The sequence below is a fragment of the Myotis brandtii genome, unplaced genomic scaffold, assembly GCF_000412655.1.
Source record: "Myotis brandtii unplaced genomic scaffold, ASM41265v1 scaffold825, whole genome shotgun sequence".
Taxonomy (NCBI): Eukaryota; Metazoa; Chordata; class Mammalia; order Chiroptera; family Vespertilionidae; genus Myotis; species Myotis brandtii.
In genome coordinates this window covers 1,683,033-1,688,267 of record NW_005371349.1, presented here as the reverse complement: position 1 = coordinate 1,688,267, position 5,235 = coordinate 1,683,033, and the positions used below count along the sequence as shown (strand labels likewise).

General features: G+C 59.9%; 1 protein-coding gene across 1 annotated transcript in view; it reads right to left on the bottom strand.

Annotated features, from left to right (window-relative positions):
• The window catches only part of RHBDF2 (rhomboid 5 homolog 2 (Drosophila)), a 22,710-nt gene extending 18,231 nt beyond the window's left edge, over positions 1-4,479 (bottom strand). The window contains exon 1 of the mRNA XM_014531737.1: positions 4,226-4,479. The gene's annotated coding sequence lies outside the window, so the exon portion shown is untranslated. The remainder of the gene's footprint in view (positions 1-4,225) is intronic.
• Positions 4,480-5,235: the final 756 nt, after the last annotated feature.

Here is a 5,235-nt window from a genome sequence, read left to right as displayed (position 1 = left end):
TTAATTGATGTTAGAGAGCAGCGGGGGGAGGGGAGGGAGAAAAACATCGATCCGCTGCCTCCTGTACGGGCCCGACTGGGGATCAAGCCCACACAACTGGGGCATGTGCCCTGACTGGGAATCAAACCAGCGACCTTCCAGTGCACAGGACGATGCTCAACCAACTGAGCCACACGGGCCAGGGCAGCGAGGCCATACTTCATAGAGAGGTGAGCCCCTGTGAGCCCCCAGATCACTGAGCCAGAGGTGGGGCTTTGAGCTGCCGGGCCCTGCACTGGGACACGCTCAGGACGGTGCCCATGCCCCTCAGCAGGGCAAACACTTCTCAGCTCATAAACAGTCATTAAAGAGCTAATAAACCCAGAGCTAATAAGCCGGATTTCCCAGAACTCTGCCCTGGGGCTTGCTCGTTCCCTGGGCTGCTGGGGCATTCCGGCACTTGACACAGGCCCATCCAGGCCACTCACACCAGGGGGACTTCAAAACCTACCTACTCATCACTCCCCCCACCTTCCTTTGGGGCAGCATGGGTTGAGGAATGAGGGCTGGGGAGGCGGGGAGCTGGAGACAGGGCTCAAACCCCGCCTTGACCGCCTACTGTGCTGGGAAACTTTGGGCAAGTTACCACATCGGAGCCTCAGTTTTCTCTGCTGTGAAATGGGATGATGCGCCCGCCCCAGGAATGCAGTAGAGATGACATGAGATCATGAATGTACCGCGCCCGGTACCCTGTGGACGGCCAGTAGTTGGAATTCTGGCTGACCTCTGCCACCATCCTCACTTGGTCTCTATAGCTGAGCCAAGAGCCCCGAGCAGCCCTGATCCCGTTATCTGGACGGCTCCCTCGCCAGGTCCCAGTGTAGCTGGGAAACTGACAGGTGGGGAAACTGAGGCTCAGAGAGGTTAAGTCACCTGTCCAAGGTCCCACAGTTAGGAGGTGGTGGGGCTGTGATGCCCCCACATTCTGCAGCCTCCTGTCACCCAAGAACCGGTGAGACAACGTGGCAAAACAACAGGCGTGGTGGTGAGGTGAGTGAGCAGCCGCTCCCACCCCCTCAAGCAGAAATGACATCACCCACGCCTTCTCCTCTATGAAAGGGCTCTCACAGCCTCTCACCTGTCCTATCTCATTATCTTCCTCGGCTGATAAGGTCTGACCCTAGTTCCTAGTCCTGCTCCAGCAGATCCCCACCTGCGCTTCCAGGCCTTCGAGGGCCAGGGGAGAGGCATGATGGGGGGGGGGGACACCCCGCCAGGGAAAAGAGGCTTCTTGCCGGGGCCTGGGGGCAGGACCACCTAAGGATGCTCCACGCATGGGCTCCAGGGACACAGGTGGGAAGCAGAGAAAACCAAGGTTGTGGGCAGCTTGCCCTGCGCTGGGCCTGGGAGCAGAGCTGAGCTGAGCGTCTCTCCCTCCATGACATTCTCCCCCCCACATCCCCCCCTCCCCCACCAACACCATCATGACACACAGGCTGGCAGGCGGGGAAGCCCCGGGCTGGGTGGCAGTTCACGCCTGGCCTAGATTGAAACCCATCCTCAGTGCCCGTGGTCTACATGGCACCCCCGCCCTCCCACCCAGACTGGCCACTTGTACAGAACAGCACCAGCACTGCCACTCTGGCCCCTGTTCCCAGCCAATCCCCCCACAGCCCGCGAGGCACGGGCTCCGTCACCACCCGTCTGTGCCGAGGGCACAGCCCGGCTCCGAAGAGCAGCCCTGGTCCCGTTATCTCGACGGCTCCCTCGCCAGGTCCGTGTGGCTGGGCACCGGCCCAAGGCTTTCTGCGAACCACCGCTGGAATCCTCACTGCCACCCTCCCACGGACTACTGCTACCCACTGTACAGCTGGGGAAACTGAGGCAGCTATTGAAGTGACCCCACCCTGCTGACCACACTCTCCTAGACCCCTGCCCATCGCTTCCCACCACCCTCCAGGCCAGCGTCTCTGATCTGCCCACCCAGCTCCAACCACTTTGGGGGGTGGGGGTGGCTAGAACATCCTTCCTGCCAGCAGCTGTGGAATTGCAAATGACTGGCCCCTGGGGGACCCCAGAGGGGATGGGGATGGCAGCTCTCTGTACTTACATCCCTGAGAGGACAAGAAAAGGTGAGTTTTTCTTTACGCCCGTCTGTCTAACTCACACTGGGCAGCGACAGTCACTTCATGGCAGTCTGGGGAAGCCCTCGTTCCCTGAAGAGGGGCAGGCAGGGCTCCTCCTCCTGGCCTGTGTCCTGCGAGCTGCCTCCCTGGCAGCCTCGCCGCCCGGTCACCAGGCCAGGTCAGCCTGCACTCTGGGAGGGCGCTGACGTCCCGCCACCCCGCCCCCAGCCTGGCTCAGCAGGACGGGAAACTGGGAGCAGACGCGCGCGTGAGCTCACACTGGAAATCCCCAAGGGTGGCCAGGACAACACGGAGGCCTGCTCCAAAGTGGGTGGCCCAGGGACCCACGGGGCTGTGCAGGAAGGAGAGGCAGCCGGGAGAGGACATCCCCCCTGATATTTTGGGGTGAGGCGGCCTCCTGTCCCCACTGCTCACCCCGACCCAGAGGGAAGCGCCGGGTCACTTGAAGTGAGCAGGTCCATGCACGCTCAGACACACCCGGCTTCTTCCTGCTCCGTCTGGAGTCTAGTCTGGGCTGAGTTTACAAGCAGGTGGACAGGAGCCCTGCGGAGCGGCCACGGCTGACCCAGAGCCAGACTTGGACCCTGGGGCCTCTGCAAGGGATTTGGGGGTGATCTGTCCCTCCTCTTAGAGCAGTGGTTCTCAACCTTCTGGCCCTTTAAATACAGTTCTTCATGTTGTGACCCAACCATAAAATTATTTTTATTGCTACTTCATCACTGTAATGTTGCTACTGTTATGAATCGTCATGTACATATCTGATATGCAGGATGGCCTTAGGCGACCCCTGTGAAAGGGTCATTCGGCCGCCAAAGGGGTCGCGACCCACAGGTTGAGAACCGCTGTCTTAGAGGCAGAGAGTCCAGTCCCACCCTGGGCAGAGTGTGTAAAACGCCACAGAGCTGCAGCTCAGAAATGAGTCACCGGGTGGTCTGTTTACAGGCCTGCGGCACAGGAGTTAGGACCCGGCCTGGGAAAGGGCGGCGGGTTCAAGCGGCGGGTTCAAGGTTGCGCTCCACCGCTTGCTTCCCGAACAGCTTGGTGCAGGTCTGAGTGCTGCCTGAGCCTCGAGAGGCACAGGACAGATGGGGCCACTACTGCGGTGTCTTCGTTTTACTAAAAAGACGGGAGTCTCACTCCAGCCTTTTAAAGTTAAAAGACCATAAATAAATAAATAAAGTTAACAGACCAAAAACAACCACCACCACCACCACAATAAAATAAAACTCCACCAAAAACGCAGAAGTCAAACCAGAAACTGCCACCTGCCCTCTCACCCTACAGGGTTCCAGGGTCCAGGAGTGAACGAGACAAGAGGCCATGGATACTGCCAGGAAGTGGGAGGAGGGCAGCGAGGGCAGTGGGGTGGCGTGGCCTGGCACCTGGGCATGGGCGGCTGCTTCGTCCCATCCTGCCCTGGGAATGCCACCTGCCCCGACCCCTGGAGCACATTCCTGGAGCCCAACTCAAACGATTCAGTCATCCCTGCCAGGCAGCCCCCTGCCTGTGGCTGATGGCCGCCATCTCTCACTGTGGCTCCGCTGACACCACGAGTGGGGAGGGGCTTGCTCTCCCGGCCCGGCCTCTGGTCTAACCACAGTGGAACCTTTTACTGCTGGAGGGAAGCAGACTCGGGAGCCACGAGGAATCAGGAGCCTTGATATACCCCTTGGGTGTTACTTTCCCGGCGTAAATACTGGGAGAGTTAGGTGTGAGTTCAGAAGGGAAAATGCCAGCAGGTCAATGGCATCAGGCGTCCATGCCCGCGTCAGCAACTCAGCTTCGGGAAAATCTGCAAACAGAGCTCATACCCGGGGCATGGGAGCTCCCGTGTGGGGGAGGCTGCCCTAGGGGGACGTCCTTCAGGCCCGCTCCCTGCCCCTGGTCTCAGCTCCTCCCAACAACGCCCAGACCTACTTCCTGCAGGGCCCATGGCTTGAGCAGGAAGAGGCAGGCTTCTGGCACCAAAGGCAGCCTCCTGCGAGGGGAATAACTGCCCTCCTTACCTCGCATCTCATTTAGGTTTATTCCAAGTTCTTCCCCAAACCTCCCGGGAAACTGAGGCAGGGAGGGGAAGACAATGAGAAGTACAGGCATACCTCGAAGTACTGCAGGCTGGGTCCCAGTGCACTGCACTGAAGCCAGCTGTGATCTTTTTGCTGGTGGAGGGTCTTGGCTTCAATTTGTAAAAAAAAAACACACCTCTGCGGGGGCGAAATAAAACGAGGCATGCCTGTTACTGGATGGACCAGGTGCTTCGGGAGGATTTCTCAACCCGCGCACAGCACTAGGCCGTTTTGAGTCACATGATTCTTTGTCGCGGGGCCTGTGGGATGTCCAGCTGCATCCCTGGCCTCTATCCACTAGATGTCAAAGAGCAACAACACTCACCCGCTTCCCCTGAGCTGTGACGACCAAAACGTTTTTGAGAAATTGCCCAATATCCCCTGGCTGGTAAAATGGCTGAGAGCCGCAAGCTTCACTTTCCACTTCTCCCCCTGTCCTACCTAGAGAGTGAGTGACAGAAACATAACACAGACGCTGGGCTCACTCTTTTACCAGCAAATGTCACACACGGGGGTCACCTGGGAAACAGCAGCCAGTGCAGGGCGGGGTCAGTCCCGCAAGCCTCACCCTTCCGACACTCCAACCCCACGCCTGCTCCGTAGTCGTTCACGCAGGTTAGGCAGGGGCCGAGGCCTGGACGCCCCTCCGCCCTGGGGTGGGCACATTTGCCCCCGAGGGGGCTTATCCCTCTCTAATCTAACCCTAAAAGAGGGCACCAACCTTTGCAAGGCCCTCAGTCCAGAAGTCAAGACCCCGGTGCCCATTTTCTGAGCTCCGGTCCAGCCTGGCAGAGCGCGCCCACCCACCCACACCTGCTTCCACCTCGGCGCGGGCAGCTCGCCCCAGAGGGAGGGGCGGGGAGGATCTGGGTCGAAGGCGCGAGTGCGCGGTGCTGCCCCAGGGCGGTCCCTTCTCTCCACCAGGGGCTTTAAACTTCTGCCCCCGCGTCAGGGGACCCTTGGCCCGGGGATCCCTTAGGCGTCGAGTCCAAGCTGAGCCCCAGGGGCTCGCAGACCTGGTCCCGCAGCCCCGTCCGAGTCCA